The sequence below is a fragment of the Phascolarctos cinereus genome, unplaced genomic scaffold (genome assembly GCF_003287225.1).
Source record: "Phascolarctos cinereus isolate Bilbo 61053 unplaced genomic scaffold, phaCin_HiC Scaffold_1;HRSCAF=81, whole genome shotgun sequence".
NCBI lineage: Eukaryota > Metazoa > Chordata > Mammalia > Diprotodontia > Phascolarctidae > Phascolarctos > Phascolarctos cinereus.
Window position 1 is genome coordinate 183,704,549 of NW_027555514.1, and position 22,732 is coordinate 183,727,280.

Consider the following 22,732-nt stretch of genomic DNA (forward strand, 5'->3'; position numbering starts at 1 on the left):
ATTCCATCACATAAATATACCACAACTTGTTTGACTATTTCCCAATTTATGGACTTCCTCTCAGTTTCCAATTTTTTTTTTTGCCACTTGAGAAGAGCTGCTAAAATATTTTTTGTGCCTATGGGTCTTTTCCCTCTTTCTTGATCTCTTTGGCATATAAACCTAGTAGTAGTATCACCAGGTCAAAGGGGATATACAATTTAATAGTTTTTGGGGCATGGTTCCTAATTGCTTCTGGAAGATCACTTGTAAGAGATATTACAAAAAAAGGATTTGATCTTTAGGTAGAGATTAGACTAGATATACTATGAGACTTCCTTTAACTCTGAGATTGGTAAAAAGTCATCCTAATTCCTCTTGAGTTATAGGCATTTCAATTCAATTCAATTCAAGATGAAAAATGGCACTCATGGTTATTAAGGTGTTTATAGTCCAATAGGGAGAATAGGCATCTGATCAAGTTCTAAGTTTCATTGTCGGTGGTCTAAAATATCCTTACCTCTCATCAGTACCATGATATAAATAATAGACCTGGTATGCTTGGAAAAAATTATAAACAAAACAAAATCTGTATTTGATATAGGATATTTTTTTCCTACACTCCTGTCTGGCCTCCTGAAGTCCTTCCCCCCAAAACTGGCTGCACTCATGTGCTCATGTTGCATTCTGACCACAAAGAGGCCCACCTCGGTTCCAACAAGGCCTGCTCTTCCCAGCTATGTCCCATGATCTTAAATTATTTTTTTTTTGCCATTACTTCTAGCCACCCCTAATCATAACTCCTACTTCCTCAGGGTGGTTTAATCTCAGGTAATTAGGAGGAAAACAACTGATTAATATGAATAACTCACATTTACATAGCATTTTCCAGTGTTTTTCTTTTCATCCTATTAAGTAAGTAGTACCCTCTTCACCCCAATAAGTCAGTAGTGCATGTACAATTATTTCTGTCTTATAGACAAAGAAACTAAGGTCCAGAGAGGCAAAGAACTTGCCCAGGGTCAGATAATTAATAGGGTCAGATAATTAATACATGAAAAATCCAGGATTTTAACTAAGATTTTCCGACATATAATGATGCATTGAATTAAACTAACAACATTAAGTATGAGACTATGAGTGATGGAGAGCCAACCTGACTAAATGATTGATAACCAAAGGGTTAATATGCATCTGTTTGGGGGGTATCATAGGTCCCCCTCCCCTAACTTGTGTCCACAGGTTGCATTACCTGGGGGATGACTTCTTCCAGGTTCAAGGGACTTTGTGGATCAGAATTTCTAAAATTATAGCTCAGGAGCCCCCACTGATGTGTTTACCTTCAGTAGTCAGACATTAGCTCAAAACAAGACATTTCCTGAAATGATGTAGTAAGAAGAGTAGCTACAAAATATCTCTGCCATAAATCTAGGGCATATTCTTTTACAAATACTCTCAGTGTCAGTGGAAAGAGTGGGAATATAGCAGAATACACTAGGAGAAAGGTGAATATATGTGGTCAAGGCAACTCACACCTCTGGCATTGCCAATGTTCTCTTGGGTCTTTATACTGCTCCTCCTTTATACTGTCCCTGTATTTACATTGTTTTCATGGGTCTTTATACTGCTCCTCCAGGAAACAGCATTTCTGCTGGACAGGTTGCTTTGCTGGGCTTCCTGGGCGTGCTTTTCTCTACATTTGCACTTGACTCTGTAGCTTGACTCTTTGGGCCTGTTATCTACCAGATGCAGAATGCTGCTTCGCTACAAGATTCTATTGCTGGTGCAAGAGCAAGGAAAGAAAACCCTTCTCTATATTCTCCCCACTGGATTCTCAGAGGCAAAGAACAATGCTTTCTCAAGAGTCAACTTCTTCCTTGGGTGTCTCCTTTTGACACCCAGGGATGACTCAATCGATTGATAGAGCTCCTCCTGCCTCCAGGGATGTGGCTGATCTTTCTGCCAGAAATATCCTATTCCCATGTGATTTTGATTTCTGCTAGATGTCTATATTTTGAAAGATTTTCGTGATATTTTCTTCTTTGATGTTTTCTATCCATTTCTTTAATAACATGTTTTAGGATTTCTCTATAAACTAGCATCAAGCTCACTTTCACATAGTCTGCTGACTCCATTCTCTTTCCTTTTATGTAAATCAGAACATTTGCCCTTCTCCAGTCCTGGGATATCTCTCAAATGCTCCATGATCTCCCAAAGATCATTGACAATAGCTGAGGAATCACACTGCTAGGTCTTTTAGTATCCTAGAATGTAGTTCATGTGACCCAGGGGACTTGAATTCAGAAAGCAGAGAGGCAGTGGTGGCAAAGAATTGGAAATTGAGGGGATGCCCATCAATTGGGGAATGACTGAACAAGTTGTGGTATATGAATGTAATGGAATATTATTGTGCTATAAAAAATGATGAGCAGGCAGACTTCAAAAAAATAACCTGGAAAGACTTACATGAACTGATGCAGAGTGAAATGAGCAGAACCAAGAGAACACTGTACACAATAACAGCCACATTGTGCGATGACTGACTTTGATAGACTTAGCTCTTCACAGCAATGCAAGAATCTAAGACAACTCCAAAAGACTCATGATGGAAATTGCTATCCACATCCAGAGAAAGAACTATGGAGTATGAATGTTGATAGAAGCATACCATTTACTCTTCTTTTCCTTTGTTGTTTTATTGCTTCATTCTTGTGGTTCCTCCTATTAGTTCTACTTGTTTTTTACATCATGACTAATGGGAAAATATGCTTAATATGAATGTGTAAGTAGAGCCTATATCAGATTTCACACTATGTTGGGGGGGGAAGGAGTGGAAGGGGGACAAAATTTCAAACTCAAAATCTTATGGAAATGAATGTTGAAAACTAAAAATAAATAAATTAATTATAAAAAAAAGAAAGCAGAGAGGTGATCCCTCACTGATTCCCTTTTTATCTTTGATGTCAACTCCCTATTACCCATTTTACATCTGCCCTTTCAGTCCACAGATCATTCTCCTTGGGAGAGAAAAGAGTTATGAAATGAGAATTAAGTTCTGCCTTCTCTGTAACTAATTGTCATGGTCCCATTCTCCCTGAGTAGCCCAATATAACTTGAAGAAAAATGAAATGAAAGGATCCTCTTTGTTATTCTTGCCAAAAGTAGCTTCTTTTGAGTTTTAGCTCTCCTGGCACTGTGCCTCCATCCTGCCTCAGTTTCGTATTTTGACCCTCACTTATCTGCCATCACTTTCATTTTCTGGTCAAGTCTTTCTAAAAAATCTACTTGGGTTTGTGAGATCCCTGTGTATCCACATCAGTCTCTTTAAACAGCTGCCTCCTCCCCATTAGAGTTGTTTCTTTTCGTGTCTAATGAGTTTTGTTTCTGAGAGCTTTCCATTCCTTTTGTTTTGATGTCCATCCTCTATAGAATGTTATGCTACTGGACTCCACCCATATTTTTCTGTAGTATTTTTCTTAAATTATGTTCCTAGCAAAAACCAACAACAACCAAAAGCACAAAAACCACAAACCATTTTAATCCATGCTTAATGACTTTTGTTTCTTTTTTTCAATTAATAAATTAGATGAGGATTAATTATACCATCATCTGGACCACTCCTTATGTTGTTTAGCTTACTTGTTTATGGGATTTTATGGGTTTTGTTATTGTTTCCTCCATGACTGTTTTGTTTAAAGCCTTCTTATTTTTATGGTTCTCACTTGTCATTTTGCTTGGATTGAATTTCTTTGTTTCTAACTCACATGTGCATGTATTTGAACACAATGAGTCACAACTAAAATCCTACCTTCTATAAGAAGTCTTCCCAATATCTCTTAATTCTAGTGTTTTCCTCTGTTAATTATTTCCTATTTATCCTGTATATGGCTCACTTTTTGTATATTTGTGTATATTTGTTTGCATGCTGTCTCCTCCATTAGAGCATAAACTCGACAGGGACTGTTTTTTGCCTATTTTTTGTATCCTCAGTACTTAGCATAGTGCCTGGCACATAGTAGGTATTTAATAAATGTTTATTGATTGACTAAATGGAATTTAAACAAAATTTACCAATAACAATTAAAAATAGAATAGAATAGAGCCGTAGCTAATGATAAAATAAAATATAATAATGTTTATGTAGCACTTACTATGTGCTTGGTACATAGTGCTTTATATACTCACAGCAACTGTGAGAGGGGGCAGATGCCACCATTATCTTCCAAACTGAAGCAAACAGAGGTTAAGTGACTTGCCCAGGGTCACAAAGCTAGTGAGTCTCTGAGGCTGGATTTGAACTCAGGTCTTCCTGACTCTAGGCCTGACTTCTATCCACTGTGACACCTAACTGTCCTTAGATAGAATACTAGATTTGGATTCAGGAAGATGTGGGTTAAAATCCTGCCTTTGACACTTTTTACCTATATCACCATGGGCAAGTAATATAAACCCTCAGAGCCTCAGTTTCCTCATCTGTGAAATGAAGGAGTTGGACTGGAGGGGCTTGAAGGTTCTTTCTAGCTTTAATTCTATGATCCTATGAAAAACAAAGGCAATATTTGTACTTAAAATACAGTCACATTTTACAGGGAGTCACAGGGAAGGTAAGCATTCTCCCATTGGAAAGGAGCCCTCTGAAACCAGAAGGCATGAACGGATGCCTTCCCTCTGACTGCAATCTCACAGGGGAGTAGCAAAGAGGGAAGGATTTTCTGCAGGAATGTAGTTGGCACTATGGCCGAGGCCTGGAGCACTGGCAAAGGCCTGGGTGGCTATGCTTCTGGTCTCTGCCAACTCACAGGGATGAGTCTGGCAGAGAAGGGAGGCAGTCACTGTTGCAGTCTGACCCACTAGGCTGCACTAGGCAGTAGTAGCCAGCCAAATGATCTTCACTAGACCAACACCCAGGGGGTGGCATGGGGGAGAGCCCACTTCCTCCAGCTTGGGGGCTGAGGCTGGCTGTCATCCTTGGAAGAGGAGAGAGAGTAGCCATGCCTGTTTCTGTTGGCAAATGGAAAGGTAATTCGTGGTCAGGAGCTTTCCAGTTCCCAGATGCCTCTTGCTTTCCCTACCTCAAGCACCTCAAGAATGTGATGAATGTCCTGTTTACAAACACAGTCTGAAGGGCTAAGTCCACACCCAAGAGTCAGCATGATTTGGATCCCAATTCGCTGGCTCCTTGGTTTTCCTTATCCAGATGGCCCAAGCTAACCTTACCCTACCTGTGTCAGCAAAGTTTGGGCTGAGCTTCATACTGGAAAGCAATCAGAGGAGAACCATGAAGTTGATGGAGAATTTGAAGAGGAAGGGTAAAGGGACTATGATGATTTAACTTAGAGAGAAAGGAAAACTAGGAAAGTTTGTGATAGTAGGGAAATTCCATCTCTGAGGATCAGTCCAGCAAAATACAGGGGGGCAGAGGCTCCAGAAAGGAGACATCAGGCCCAGTTCTGGCTCTCACCTTAGGCAAGTCACTTAATTTTTCTGATCCTTAGTTTCCTCATCTGTTAAACTAGATGAACAGTTCTTGTGTCTGTGGGCTGCTGGAAGGAAAGTGTGATAAATCTTAAAGTGATGTATCAATTCAAGCTAGCAGCAGCAGCTGCAACCCACCAAAGCTTCTATAATGTTGGGAAGTAGGCACACACTTGCCATTTCCTTGGCTTCTCCCATTGCTTGGTCATTGTTACCACTGCCCAACTATCTGCTGATCTCCATTGATGCTACACCCCTCCCCCCGTTTTAACTACTTCCTGCCTTGACATCCCCTTCTCATGTAGTTGATGAGGGTTGGGTACTAGAGTGGATTGGTAGTAGGGATAGGTCAAGGGTGGAGACCTATATAAAAGAGAAGAAGTGATTCTAGCACAGTGATGACTTGTCTCAGTGGTGTGATGCCTTGGAACAAGCAATAAACCAGAACTTTGAGTTTCAGCCTGTGACCTCCTAGCTGTACTGTCTTAGGCAAGTGCCTTTCCATTTCTGACTTTCAGTTTCCTCATCTGGGAAATGGTCACAATGTCACCTGCTTGCACTACCTATTCCGAAAGGATGTTCTGAAGATCAAAAGAAATAATGTATTGAAATTATTAATGAGATAAAATATTGCAAGAAAAAAGAGCCAGTTAAGTGAAACTTTTATTATTTGAAAGGCAGAAGGGGTAGTTTAATGGTCTTCAACTCTTTCATTGATTTTTGGCTATGACTGCATGGTGAAATAGTAGTCGGTCAAAAAGTTAAAAAAGACTTCAAATGTTCATTAGTGCTACATAAGTGGCTGTCATTTATATAGTGTTTTAAGATTGCAAAGCATCGTACTTATGTTATTACATAACCTTGTGAGTTATATGCTATTATTATCTCCATTACCAGGTGAGGAAGCTGAGACAGAGGTTAAGTGACTTGCCCAGGGTCACACAGTTACTAAGTATTTGAGTTTGGATTTAAATTCAGGTCCTGATTTCAAGTCCAGCACTCTTACCCACTGCATCACGTGACTGCCTCTACATGATTCTTTTTTCCCCACATGCTCAGATAAGCTGATTGGTTGAATTGGCTTTGGGTGAACACAACTATGGAATGATGATGATAGCTCTTTTTGCAGGACAAGACAAGGTGGTTTTTTAGCATTAATGGGTTGGGTTTTAGTTAGATCTTAGGAATTAATGAGCGTTATAACAGACCAAATCGACTAACTAATGTATCTTGCTGCATCCTGGTCTTTAGAGAAGATGTTTTTGGTACATTCTTTTCAAAGAGGATGAGTGAGTTGAAATCTCCCCTAGTCCTGTTAACCTTTAGAATTCTATGGTTCCCTAAATCAAAGGTTCTTTTCAAAAGTTATGCTCAGCAGAATAGGCCTAGAGTTTTTAACTTTCTTCCCAACTAGAATAAGGATATCAAGCTTTGTTACTTTTTGCCCATTCTGTTGTGTTGGGTTTTTTTTGTATTGTTACGCACAAAACCTGGGGCCTTCAGGTTTTAGAACAATTGGGACAGATGAGGAGAATTCCATAGGGATTCCAGGAATGCCAGAGAAAGAAATGAGTGAAATGATGCAATTAGAGTTTTCCAAGAAGGGTAAATCTTTGGGCTTGGGAGGGTTACCTTCTGGGCTCCTTTTGACTAAACCCAGACTCAGCTAGTAATCTTGTTTCATGTTTTCTTTCTAGGAAAGGACATTGATAATCCTTAGTTGCCTTTTGTGTGACTTAACACTGCAAAACCCCTAAAAGAAAATATAATTATTTACAATTCCATAAACTTTACTTTGTCATATTTTTTCAAAATCAGATTTTTGATTTCATTGGTATAGGAAGGTCATTGGTGAAGAGATTCCATTAACTGACACAAATTTGCAATTTGTAGTCTTGGAAAATTGACTGTGGGGGCACTGAGAGGTTAAATAATCTGGTTACATTCACAGAGATAATATGTGTCAGAGGTGAGACTAGAATCCAGGTCTTACTCACTCCATGACTGGTTATTACATAAAATGTAATTTTGAACAATGTTAACAAGTAATACTATATTAATGGTTATTGCGTCTATTGTTTCAAATGTATTAAAATGAAATTTTCTAAAAACCACTCAGCAAAAATCTAATTGGAAAGAAGAGTTGTTGAGTGGGGTAAGTACTAGGAAACATGAGTTCTTACCCCAGATCTTCCCCTAGACAACAATACTTTTTCCATCTGAGGGAATATATATCAATTTCCCCATCTGTGCCTTAATTTCCCCATCTTTCAGGGAAATGCTTCAGCATTAGAACACATTACTAGTCATTTTATTTCAGAACAAAGCTTATGGACAAGTCTCTACTTTTCTGGTACTCAAGTTTATCTTCTATAAAATGAGGAAGTTGGTACTGATGGTAGTTGGGGTCCTTTCTGATTTGAAAATGTTGTGATTCTTTGATTGAATATGCTTCAAATGGTGGTAACATATGGATTTCCAGTGTTTATTTCAAGGATCTCAGAGAATTTGATTTTCTGAGCTTAGTGAGCTAAGTAGAGATTTCTGGAAAATGTAAAGAGAAAAAAAAATGAGTTGATTCTGAGAACTTCACAAAGTAAAGCAAACATTCTGCTGAGGTGAACCTTTCCATTCCTCAGAGGGCTTGCTAACTACCAAAGCCTTCTCAGTCTCCCCTCTCTCTTCTTATAGAGAGTTGGCATTGAACTCCCCCTGGACAAGTGGGAAAAAAATCATCATCTTCTTCCACCCTCTCCTAACACCTAAGGAATTTCTAGGCTCCATCCTGGGCCCTGTTATTTCTTTTTATCCTCTCTTGGTGATTTCATCAGCTCTGGTGGGTTAAGTTATCACCTCTCTGCAGACTCCCAGATTACATATCTATCTCTGATCTCTCTTCTGAAGTCTAGGCTGGCATCACTAACTGCCTGCTGGATGTCCCCTCCTAGACATCCTGTAGGTAACTCAACTTCAACATATTCAAAAATAGAACTCAATGTTTCCACTTCACGTGCAAACCCATCTTTTCTTCAAATGTGCTATTGAGGACATCGCCATTCTTCCAATCAAACAGATAAGCAACCTCAGAATCATCCTTAACCCTTTCTACTTTCTCACCCCCGATGTCTAATCAGTTGCCAAGTATAATAATTTCTACCTCTGTAGTATATTTCCTCCACTCAGACCAGCAGTCTAGTTCAGACCTTCACTGTCCTTCACAACAGCCTCCCAGTTGTACAACAAGTTATTTTCTTCTTACAATCCATTTTCCAAGCAACTGTGAAACTAATCTTCCTAAAACACAAGTATGACCATGTTCCTCTCCTCAGGGAACCTTTGATGGCTACCTTTTTTCTCTAGACTAAAATCTAAACCCCTGTTTGACATGTACTGGATCTAGCCTGACTTTCTGGAATTACTTCAAATTACTCCCTTTCATGTGCTCTACATTCCAGTTAGACTGGCTTACTTGCTGTATCCAGAACTCTTCACTCCATTACCTCTCTTTGTTCCTTTATGCTGTCCCCTTTGCCTGGAATGAAGTCCCTTCTCACCACCGCCTTGTAGATTCCCCAGCTTCCTTTGAGGCTCGACTAAATGTGTCACCTTCTATAGGAGGTGTTTATTTGTTAATATTCCCTCCTTACTCAAATCATCTTCTATAATCTTAACTATATTATACTTCAGCCCCTTCTCCCTTGCAGTAGAAAGTGAGCCCTCAATTTAGATTCTTCAAAAACTCTGGCATTCCATTACACACACAGTCATATGACATCACTAGAAGAATGTTGATGTTAAAAAGATGGACTTTTGCAGAATGAACTCTCTCACTATCTAATAGCTGACTGATAAGGTCCAGTGTCTACCACTCTTATAACAGCAATTTGGTTTTAGGTAAACTAGATGCAGTTGTCTGGTGACCATGTACCCTCCTTTTTTTTTTTTTTTTAAAGTGAGGCAATCGGGGTTAAGTGACTTTTCCAGGGTCCCACAGCTAGTAAGTGTCAAGTGTCTGAGGCTGGATTTGAACTCAGGTCCTCCTGACTCCAAGGCCGCAGCTTTACCCACTGCACCATCTAGCTGCCCCAATTCCTTACTTTCTTTCAAGGCTCAACAGAAGTTCTACCTCAGGAAGCTTTTCCTGATCCCCATTCTGATTCTTACTCTTTCCTGAATATTTTGCATTTACATACCTGTGCAAATATAGCTATTCTGCTACCACCCTGCCCAGTAGAATGTAAGCAAATGGCAGAGATTTTTTCTTTTTTTTCCTGTGATTTATGATCTTTTGATCTTTGTATGCTCTGACGCTAGCACGGTGCCTAGCTGATTTCTAAATGTTTGTTGGATTAGACTGGGAAGCATATCTCCAGTTGCAGTTGAGATAATTGAGGTAGAAAAGTAAGTAAGCAAAATGACTTGAGGTCTGAAGTTGAGTCAGTGACAGAACAGAAATTCAACCCCAACCTCTGGTCAGTACTTTTTCCTATTACTCCCAAATCCCTTCCATCAGAAGCCTTTGCCAAAAGCAGACTCAATGAGGGCAATAAGGACACACAGTCCACTGCGTTTTCCCTGATGAGAAGGGGCAGAGAGAAGGCTTGCCCATTCTCTGAACTGTAACCTGAGAGGTGTTCTAAGGAGGCTTCAGCAAATTGAGAGTTGGTTTCCCCAACTTGTCAGAATCTGGAATCAATAGAGAACAAAATACTGCCTTATGTCCTCTTCCCACTGAAAGGCTAATGTCAGACTTGGATTCAGTAGAGCTGCAAGAAGCTTCCATCAACTCTTCTTCTCCTCTTACCTGCTGCCTGAGGATGCCATCATGGCTGTTCAAAGTCACATTTCCCATCACCTCATTTTTGGGTCTCTTATCAGCACATTAGCTAGGTGTGTGTGTGGGGGCATTTTACTTTGCTTGGAAAGATAAACAAGAAGAAATGAGAACCATCCAAAATAATAGTAATTTACATTTATGTATTGTTTCATGTGTATAAATCATTATATTATTTCAGTCTTATGACAATCCTCATTGTTACCAGTATTATAAATGAGGAAACTGAGGTTCAGAGAACCCAAGGCACTTGTCCAACATCCTAGATCTGTATATCCAATAAGTAAATGATCATTCAGCCTCCCCACGAGGACCTTTTGTGAAGGGGAACCACTACCTCCCAAGGTAACCCATTCCACTTGCAGTTAGCTCTAATGGTAATAAAGTTTTTTTTTTCCTAACATCAAGCCAAAATCTTCATCTCTGCAACTTCCCCCCTCATGCCTACTTCTGTCCTCTGTGATCAGTTAGAAGGTTTTCTACACGGCAGTCTCAAATACTTGAAGATGTTTTCCATGCCTTACCCTGCCCCCAAGGCTTCTATTCCTGGGGTTAAATGTCAGCAATTTCTTCAGCCAGTCCCAAGATGGTATGATCTTCACTACTCTGATCACCCTCCACTGAGCACTCTCCAGCTTTTGAATGAATGTCCTTCTTATAGCATGGAACCCAGAGCTGAATGAAACATTCAAGATATGATTAAAAATAAAATAATAATTATATTATTATTAGAATTAAATAGAGAACAATGGAATTCTCCCCTCTGGTGTTTTGGACACTATACCTCTCCAGTGTAGCCTAAGATCTAATGAGCTTTTTAAGTGTCCTGTCATCCTTTGGACTCCTGTTAAAGTATACTCAATCCCTGAGATTTTCTCAGCAAACTGTTATCTCTTATGTCATGGATTTGTGGAGGTCTTTTATTAATCTGGTGCATATGATTTTATATTTATTCCTAGCATAATTGTTCTTTTTGTTTTGTCCCTATTATAAATGTCATACCCAGTGGTTCTCAAACTTTTTGGTCTTAGGACCCTCTTGTACCCTTAAAACTTACTGAATTCTCCTGAAAGAGCTTTTGTTTATCTAGGTTACATCTACCAACATTTACTGTATTTGAAATTGAAATATCTTAGTATTATTATGAAAATAGTTTTAACCTCATTGATCCCCTGAGATAGTCTTAGAGACTCCCAGGGATCCCTGAACTATACTTTGAGAACCTCTGTTTTAATCTGTCCAGTTTCTTTCACATCCTTATGTAGTCATCCAATGTGTTAGTTATCCTTCCCAGCTTTTCATCATAAGAATTTTTGAGAAGTATATTATTCATGCTTTTATCTAAGCCATTGTTAAAAAATCTTAACCAACACAGGGTAAAGGAATCACTGAGGTACTCCACTAAAGATCTCCTTCCAATTTGACCTTGTCAATAATAGCTATTCTTTGAATTCAGCCATTTAACCAGTTTTGATTCACCTACCTTCATCTCTACCTTGTTCACAAAAATAAAATGAAATATTTTGTGAAATATTTGCTAAAATTGATGTATCTTAAATTTATGTTATACCAATATTGACATTTCCATGACAAATAAAAGCAGAAGACAAAAAGGACTTGTAGCTAAAAGGAAAATTAACTCACAGGCTCTCCTTGGAAACACAAAGGAGTCAGTGGGATTAGTTTCATCATGTACCTAAAGGCAATAAGAATTTTTATTTCGTGGGACACAGTCATCTGGTCTTGCAGGGTTCAGAATGCAACTACCAATATGATCATTGTAACTTTTGTTCTAATATTTGCCGCAGAGGATGAAAAAGAAGAAAAATTACATGAAGAACTCAACTAGACCCTTCAAACCAACAGAGCATGGATTTTGATACTGGCTTACTCAGATGGATCAAATCAGAGAAGGCTTCTTTCTGGAGCTGTCTCTTGAATTTTTGGTAGCCTGAAACAAAGCAGAAATGATGGAAGAGGCCATTTAAGGTTTTGGGAATGACATTAGCAAAGACGGGGAGACAGGAGAGTGCAAGATGTCTATAAGGGATGGAGACCAGTTTAGTTTGATTGGAATTCAGGAGAAAAGAAGAGGAGTATTCTGAGATAAAGCAGGAAAGAGAGATTGGAGCCAGAATCCATGAGGCTTTATTCAGGATATGGCATTTGTATTTCTTTAACACAAAAGTTTTGGGAGCTTTGGGAGATGTTTAATAAGGGTTGACTCAGCCTTCTCTTCTAGTTTAAAAGGTCTAATGTCTGCCTTTCTTCTCCTAGATCTTCCTTTCCAGACATACCCATTTTCATTCTTCTGCTTTCAGACTCTTTCCCATGGATATTCACAGTGATATAACTCTGAGGCCATGTTTTAGGTTGCTATTAATCCAAAGAAACATTTGACTGTTATATGAGTGTATTATATGGAGAGTAGTTTATGTTACAATATAGACATTCAAGACTCTGAAAGGCCAAAGATTTAAAGTCAAAAAACCGTACCTAATCTAGGTGCTTCTAACCTTGTTGATGACAATGTAGATTATCATTTTTCCTTTTGGAGAATTTCAAGAATTGAGAGTTAGAGAATAGCTTCTTTAACATCATACACCAGAAATGAAATTGATTTTATCATGTTCCTGAAAGTCAGCTGAGATAACTTTTTATTTAGTTCGTTACTGAGAAAAGTTAGGAATGAGGAGCATCATTGTTGAAATTGTATTAAGTTGTGAAAAGAATGACCCCAGACCATGTAGGAGATGATTTGGAGGAAGAGCAGAGTGGCATGACCAGATCAATGGTTTCACTGGCAAAGAGAACTCCCAGTAAGGAAATTCCTTCAGCCAAAGGAGAAAGACAACTGCACTGTAAGATTTATATAGTCTTAGACAGTGGCCTGGAAGCACTGACAGGTCAAGTGGGGTCAAATAGAGATTGTATGTCAAAAGCTAGACTTGAACCAAATCTGCCAACTCTGGTCCTAGCTGACTCTCTAGGAGTTGATATAGGTCACCAATAATAACAACAAAGATAATTAGAATAACTCATCTTTAAATTGCATTTTAAGTCTTTTACATATGCTTTCCTTAGCATAGTCACCTGAAGTAGAAAGTGCAAATGTAGCAGTAATGGTTCTACTACTACAATCATTATTGTTGTTGTTATTAATGATAATGATGATGATAATAATAATAACGATGACAACACAACAACAAATACAAAATACAGGGGTCATTATCCTTAGGCAACTAATAAATTAATACTTCTATGCCTAAAAGAAGAGAATTGAGAATTTCATGATAAACAACTAAAAAATCTACAGAAATACTTTTGTAACAAACATATCAGTTCACTGAGTATTAGTCAAGGCTGATAATAGGTGCATGCAATTGGATGTATCATGGGAAACCAAAGTGATTTACCTCTGGAAGGAATCTTTGAAATAATTAATAAGTGGGAATGGAATCAAAAGACACTCGATGGCCAACATCCAGATGAACACAGCCAACAATGTTTCAATAAAGAAGCTTTGACCAAATGGCTGAATCAGGCAGATTTATTTATGGAAACAGAGGAGTTTATGATGAAAATTCAGGCCATTGCCACCAGAAATTATAGAAGGGCTATTCTTAAAGACTTGGTTGCTATCCTTCGCGTCTAAAGAGGAACAAAATGACATCAATAAGTTGGGGTCAAGGAACAGTATGTCTGACTGTGGCTGATCAGACCAATGTGATCTCAGATGGCTCTACCACATGTCAGGCACAAATAATCCATGTAAACATTCGGAGCGAAGATGTCTCTAAATTTGCACATCTCAGGTTTCTTTTGAGCTACTGCATTTCTGCTTTACTTCTAGAGCACAGAGACTTCTTTGACTCAGGCATGTCATTCTGAGCAATCCTACACCAGTGTCTCCCATGTGTCAGAGTCAATTCCATAGTTCTTCAGAGAGAACTTGACAGTGTCTTTGTATTGCTTTATCTGACCTCTGTGTGAGTGCTTACTTGGTGTGTGTTCTTAGTAAAATAGTCTTTTGAAACAAACATGTGTTTGGCATTTGAACATGGCCAGCCCATTGGAGTTAAACCCTTCACAGTAGAGTTTGAATACTTAGCAGTTCAACTCGAGAAAGGACCTCACTGTCCAGTATTTTATCTTGCCAAAGGACCTCACTGTCCAGTATTTTATCTTGCCAAGTGATATTCATAATATTCCTAAGACAATTCATATGGAAGCAATTCAGTTTCCTGGCATGGCGCTGGTATACCATCCAGGTTTCACAGGCATACAACAATGAGATCAGCACAAGGGCTCTATAGACCTTCAGTCTGGTAGGCAGTCTAATGCCTCTTCTCTCCCACATTTTCCTTTGAAGCCTCCTAGACACTGAGCTAGAGCTTTCTCTAGCTCAGTGTTTAGGAGGCTAAGCACTTAGTGATCAATGTAGATTGTGGGGAAAAAACAGGTAGAAATTGAACCACATGTAGCTGTAGACTATAATAACTTACTACCTACAAATAATTTAGTAAAGATATAACTTGGGCAAGTAGGTAGTGTGATAAATAGAGTGCCTAAATAGGAGTCAGAAAGCTAGGAGTTCAAATCAAACCTCAAAAACATACTAGCTGTGAGCCTGGATCACTTCTCCTTCCTGATTTTCAATTTCCTCATCTATAAAAATGGGAATAATAGCACCTATCTCATAGGGTTGTTGTGAGGATAAAATTTGTAAAATTTTTACAAAATGTTTTATAAAACCTAAATTACTATATAAGTGCTAAATATTATGATTATACTTATATACCAGAAGCACAATATCTTTACAGACTGACAGATGATAAATATGCTATAGATATAAATGTTAAGTTATTCTGGAGCAATCAGCCAATAAACTACATTGGAATCGGGCCATTATCACAGACTGAACTGCTGCCCCAAATCACCCAGACATAGCATTGATCTATAAAAACTAAAGACAATTTTGATAGATATAGCCACACAAAATACTTATAATCTGCAAGCTATACAGAACAAACAGCTTTACAAATAATGAGACCTGGATGAGAAGATCAAAGCCACATGGGGAGCATGTCTGCTGTTCCTGTCTGTTACTGGAATTATACCAAGAATGCTTTCGATCTGCCTACAGAGGATGCACTTACATCCTGATACTCTCATTCAGCTACAAAAAGCAGTTAGTCCCCAGAACATTAAATATGAAAGAATAATAGTAGGATCATGACTTGTCCTAAAATTCTTTCTATTGAAAAAGATGAGAAGGATGAGATAGCAATAGTAACAGTAATAGCAGCGGCAGCAGTAGCAGCAACCATAGCAATAATAATAAAGTAGAAAACCCCCAAACCATGTGGCAGCAGAATGGACTCTCATCCCACCTACTACTAGAGTACTCCTAAAGATATCTTCAGTACATCTAGCTAGCTAGCGAGTTGAGCACCAGGCTTGGAGTCAGGAAGACCTGAATTCAAATCTGGACTCGGATACTTAATTGCTATGTGTCCCTGTGCAAATCACTTAACCTCTATTGGCCTCAGTTTCTTCATCTGTAAAATGGGGATAATAATAGCATCTACCTCCTCCCAGGATTGTTGTGAGGATCAAATGGGATAATAATAGTAAAGCAACTTAGCACAGTGCCTGGCACATAGTGATATATAAATTTTGTTGTTGTTACAGAAGATGAACTTGCACAGCAATATATATATATATATATATATATATATATATGTATATATACACACATACATACATATATATATGTTGTTTAATTACAAAAGGCAACTATTTTAACTGCCGGTTCAATAGTCTGAAGAATAGAAAATGCAAAATAATAACAATGCCTTTGCACTGCTTCTACAAAAAAGATGAGTATGCAACAATGATGATGATGATGATGATACTAATAGCAATTATCATTATTATTTCTTCTCTGTCCTTATAGGAGACAGGCCGCCTGGTAGTTATAGAGCTCTGTACCTGTTGGGCAAAGAGCTGATTTGGGAGCCCAGATATCCTGAGTTCAAATCTTGCATCTGACATATACATGCTGTATGATCCTGGGCGAAAAAAACAACCTTTCAGCATCTTAGGCAGCTTTCAACAACTATAACTTGAAGCTAGGTGGCACAGTGGACAGAGCTCTAGCCTTGGAGTTAGAAGGACCTGAGTTCAAATCTGGATTCAGATACTTGACACACACTAGCAGTGTGACTCTGGGCAAGTCACTTAACCCTGATTGCCTCACAAAAACAAAAAGAAAAGAAAAGAAAAAGAAACTATAACTTGAAGAGGTGAGGACTTGTATTGCTAAAGGGATTCTCCTTAAGTGGGAGTTCCCTATACTAATTAAATCACAAGTCCAATTATATTGCATCACATATTTCATGTTTCAGGCACCATTTGATGTGAGGAAGTTTTTTTGTAAACCTTAGAGTGATGTACAGATATACATATCTATATCTAGATATTTATCTATAACTATATATCACCTTAAGATTTCTAAAAATTTCCACACACACAATTTTATATATTTATATTACATATATATGTGTATATACATATAAAAATATGATATATGTAGATGTTCAAGGTATATTTATAAATACGATGATATGAATACAAGGTATTAATAAAATACTCTAAATAGGACATGGCATTGGGAGGAGGGCAGGTACCAAGATGCTTAAAATTCACTCTCTGACCTCAGAAAGTAGAATCTAGTGGCACAGTTAAGACATGCAGGTGTGAAAAGATAAGTAACAACATGAGGAAGGAAGTGATACATACCAAAAGAATGACAATGAAAAAGAGATCAGAAGGTCAGGGAAGACCTGAATGTTAAGGATAAGCCCGATTCTGAAAAGAGAGATGAGGTAGACATTTGGTGAAAATATGATATATGAGGGCAGCTAAGTGGCCCAGTTCATAGAGCACTGGGCTTGGAATCAGGAAGACTCATCGGTCTGGCCTCAGACACTTACTAGCTCAATTTTCTCATCTGTAAAAGAACTGGAGAAAGAAATGGCAAACAATTCTGTTATCTTTGCCAAGAAAACCCCAAATGGAGCCATGAAGAGTCAGGCATGACTAAAATAATTGAACAAACCAAAAAATGGGCATATGAACAAAGGATGAACTCTGAGGCCAGTGAATAGTATAGTATAATATAGGGGAATGGTGAGAGATAAAGTTGGAAAAGAAGATTGAAATTGGATGAAAGTAATCCTTGAATGCCCGGTGATATAACTGCTGGAGCATTGTGCTTGGAGTTAGAAAGAACTGAGTTGAACTCATACAGATACTTACTAGCTGTATGGTACTAGGCAAGTCACTTTACCTCTCTCAGACTCGGCTTCATCTTCTGTAAAGTAGGGATAATAGCATCCCTTTCACAGTGTTGTTGTGAGGATCAAATGAGATGATGTATGTGTAAAGCACTTTGTAGACCTTAAAGTGCTATATACATGTTAGCCATTATTTTTATTATTCTTAGTGCCAGGCTAAGCAATTTGATTTTTATCCTATGGGTGATGGAGAGCTATTGAAAGAAATCAGCAAGAGAGTTGAGTCTAGCGCCTGAAATCCGTTCCGGAGCTTGCCATGTTTCTACCCCTTCCTATATCATTCAGTTCCATTATCATTTCCTAAGGGACTGTTTGCTGCTTAGAAAAAGCCACTCCACCCAAAAAGCAGGTGGGAAGATTCATGGGTTTCATTCTATACTGCAATTGTTTAATTAAGATTGCCACAATAATGCTCAGTTATCTTGTCAGCAACAAGCAAATGTAAGCTCCCAGTCCCAGGTGCACAAGTGCATATTTGGGAAAATTGGTGGATAAGTCATTGGTTGACTTTACCAGTTAAACAATGCTGGTATCCCTTAATTCTCCAGCTCACTCAGTTCAGAGCAAGGAATATCCAAGTCCCTGGGAGTTGGTGGCCTCTAACTCTGGAAAGCAGTGGCTATGATGATATTTCCTACTGTCATCTGCCATTGAGAAATTGACCATGGCTTAACTATATCACAGTAAGAGATGGTAGTAGGCAGGATGCATGCATTAGTTGTCAAGTAGAAAGATTACCATTATGGGATGCTACAGTACCTTTGATTTTTCCATTTATAAAATGAGGGGAGGGGAGAAATGGGAGTAGAATCAATCAGGTATATTTCTTAACCTGTACAATGGAAGCAAAACTTCAAGACTTCCCAGAGCTCTGAACTTGACTATGCTGTTTTGTTTCCTTTAGATGAACCAGCTTTTTGGAGTATGATATGCCAATGTGAAAAAATTTTCACTTGCACTCCCTACCACACATATGCTAGTAGCATTACCAGTCATTGATTTAGATTTTTTTTTTGGTCTGGATCTGTGATTTTATAGGTGCAAGGAACTTCCTGGTGAGGAAACTTCTTCTACCAATTCAGATGAGCAACTCTTCTGCAAGTTACATTCTTAGACCATTGTCTTAGGGCACTGAGGTATTGAGTGACTTGTCTAGGATCATATAGCCAGTGTGTGTCAGAGGCAGGACTAGAACCCAGGTTTTCCTGACTCCAAAGCTAGCTCGCCATCCACACTGTCATGTTATTTCTCCTAGAAAATATATGATGGGTAAGGGCAACTAGGTGGTACAGTGGATAGAACACCAGCCCTGGAATCAGGAGGACCTGAGTTCAAATCTGACCTCAGCTCCTTTCACAGATGAGGAAACTGAGGCAAACAGGGTTAAGCGACTTCCCAGGGTTACACAGCTGGTAAATATTTGAGGGTGGATTTGAACTCAGATCTTCCTGACTCCAGGCCCAACATTCTATCCATTATGCCACTTAGCTTCCCAATCTATATTTGGTCTATATTTGGAAACAAAGCATTCATGCACAACCTCCTCCATCCCATCCTCCTATAAAGATAAAAATAAAAATAAACCTAAGAATGCTTTCAGAGGAGCATATAATGAAGTGTAAGTGTATATAAAGAAATTTCAATTACTAGTATTTAAAGCTAGAAGAAGCCTTAGAGATCAAGTGACTTGCCCAAGATCTTACACATACTAAACACCAGAAAAGGGATTTCCAATCAGGTCTCTTGGTTACAAATCCAGAGCTCTTTGTATAGCAGCATACTTCTCTGTAGATACTGTAATCCCTACCAAGAAGATGGGAGCAAAGGAGGCTTCCTGAAGGCTGTGATTTTATGAGCAAAACTGTTGATGCAGGAAAGGAAAGGGGAAAGCATTCCAGCTAGGACAAGCTGAGTAACCCACATCAACATATCCTATATCAATTTATTTTTTAAAAAATCCATAGTTGCAGGTCAATAGATTTATATCTGGAAGGGCCTTCAGAGGCAATCGAGGCCAAACCTTTCATTTCATAGGTGGGGAAACTGAGTCTAAAGTGACACACTGTAGGTTACAGTTAGTGGATAGCACAGCTGGGAGTAGATCCCAGATCTCCACATTCCTACCTTACTGCTGTTGCCCTTGCACTATGCCATCTCCCATTCTCACACATATTTGTGCCTAACCAGGACAAAGGAGCACAGGATTTAAAGGTAGAAGGAACCTTAGGGATTATGTAGTCTGCCCTTTTCGTTTTACAGAGGAAGAAACTGAGGACCAGAGAAGGGAAGTGGGTTGCTGAAAGCCAGGCCGGTAATTAGATGGAGTTTCCAGACCCAGGTCTTTTACCTTTAAATTCCTTCTCTATGTATGGGAAAGCTGAGAGTCAGGGAGATTATTTTGATTTTCCAGTGATCGCATAGTCATTGAATGATGAGCCGATAATGTCTTGAGTTTCTGGTGAACAGTTCAGCAGAGTTATCCATTTGGTCTTCAGGCATTAGACCCAAAACACTGTTAAGAAGGACACCATATCTGGCTATACACAGGTAGCACTGTGTGGGGGGGAGTAAGAGGGAGTATTGAAGAACCGTTGGCTTAGAGGTAGCCTACCCTCCTTTAACAGCCTTTAGCACTTGTCATTTGTGGCTGGCTCCTTAATGCTTTCCCTTGTGATGCCCCTCACAGCTTTCTCACTACCTGTCCCAACCAGGATCCTGGCAACCCAGCTGTTCTTTCTTGTTCCAGCACCTTGGTGTGGGAGGGACATCTTGTTTTCAGTCACGTTTGGCACAGGATTTCTCCAAGCAGTGGTTCTGAAATTGTCTATAGCCTGTCATAAATTTCCACTGAGCTTTGTTCACCTCATTACCTCTGTCCTCTCTGTCCCCTTCTGTATGTGTGCTTCTCAGAGGGAGAGGGCATTGAGAACAATGACCATGGTGGATGAGAAAGAAAGAAAACTCAGGATCTAGAAACTACCAGGATGCAATGAGAACATAGTACTTTTTAGAAAGTGCTTAAGAATTGGGGCAGCTAGGTGGTAGATAGAGTGCCAAGCTGAGTCACTTAATCCTGTTTGCCTCAGTTTCCCCTTCTGTAAAGTGAGCTGGAGAAGGAAATGGCAACCCATTCCAGTGCATTAGCTAAGAAAACCCCAAAATGGGTCATGAAGAGTCAGACACAATTGAAACTAACAAGTCTTATGTTTATAAGAATAGAAAACTCATTCCATGGTCTCCAGGCAGGGCTGTACCTAGAAGATGGAAAGAATGGGGAGGGGTTTCTATGTCACCATCTAGGCCTGGTTACCGATTCTGTTGTCTCAATGGAATCCTCATAACTAGAGAATTCTTTATTACGGATCAGTAAAAAAAATGTATAAAATCTATTTCCCAGAGTGTGAAGACTTGTGTTTGAATGGATACTATTGTAACTTTGGCCAGATCACTTCAATTCCTAGGCCCTTGTCTTTGTTTGTAAAGTAAAGACATTGAATTAAATGATTTATAATGCCCCTTCTATTACTTTATGACTTTTTGAAATTCTTGAGCTAGCAGTTTTTTGGACCACCATCAGCTGTACCATATACACATACTCACCATGTGCAGAGCTATGGATATTGTGGGGGAGGTTAAAGAGAAGGGATGAGATATGGAAGCTACCTTCATGGAATTGAAAAAATACAAAATCTTATTTTGTTTCTTCTCACCTTGCCCTCCATTCTTGGGAGGAAAACCAGCAACCTTGTAATAAATATACAGAGTCAAATACAATGAATTCTGGCACCACCACATCCAAAAACAATATGTTTCATTCTTTACCGTGAGTACATCACCTCTCAATCAGGAGGTGGGTAACATGCATCATTCTTTGGAGTTATGGTTAGTCATTGTGTTGATCAAGTCCTTCAAAGGTAGAAACAGTTGGAGAGTCACAGTAAACTTCCTTGAGATTTCTGGAACATTTTAATTTTACAGTAGAGAAACATGGTGACTTTGACCAAGCCAGTGAGTCAGAAGCCAAAGAAAGAAACTGAGAGAGAATCTGGTGATGTATGTCTACTGAGCTTGCATTGAAGGCAAATATATTGAGAAGTGTGTACTGCGTGGATGATAAAGCATTGATTAGGTAACTACCATCTTTCAGGCACTCTATGAGCATTATGGATAGAATATGAAAGTGATATAGTCCCTGACCTCCAGGAGATGACACATAGAAAGGAATGAAGGTTAAGGAAGGGAGTTTCAGTCTGTGAAGTTACAGGAATGGTGAGTAGAGCCCTTTCCAGATGTAGTGGTAGTAGTGGTTTGAGCAAAAAGTGAAAAATCTATATATATATATATGTGTGTGTGTGTGTGTGTGGGTAATGAAGTACATATTAGTGGCAAGGAAGATAACAAGATGCTTGGAGTAGATGACTTAGATGGAATGTGAAGCATGGTTTGGGACCAGAACCTATAAGTAACAAGGGACTAAGTTAGTTAACTAAGTGTCATGGGATATATAATTTATATACACACGTATATATGTATACACATATGTGTTTATATATGTGCACACATGTGAATATATGCCTATATATACATATATACAAAGTGCTCATATACACACACATATAAAGTGCCTCAGACACTTACTAGTTATGTCATTCTGGGCAAATCACTTCACCTCTATTTGTTTTAGTTTTCTCATCTGTAAAATAGGGATAATTGGCACCTACCTCACAGGATTATTGCAAAGTACTAAGAATATAGTAAATGCCATATAAAAGTTATTTATTATTATTATCATTATGTAACTATAGACGTATTATACCTAGTCCTTGCCCTCAAGGAGTTTACAGTCTAAATTAGGAGAGGATAAGTAAACATATGCAAATTTAAACAAAAACATAAGGTTTAAATAATAGCTTATGACAACAAGGGTTAGGAATTGAGGCTACAAAACCCTAACTAGGGCAGAGTAAGCAGTGCTTGGCTCCCAAGGTTTAGAGGGCATGAAGGGAAACTTGCACAACTGCAGAGTAAAAGCAACTGAGTTTAGTGCTGAGTTAGAAAGAATAATTAATTAAAATAGAAAACT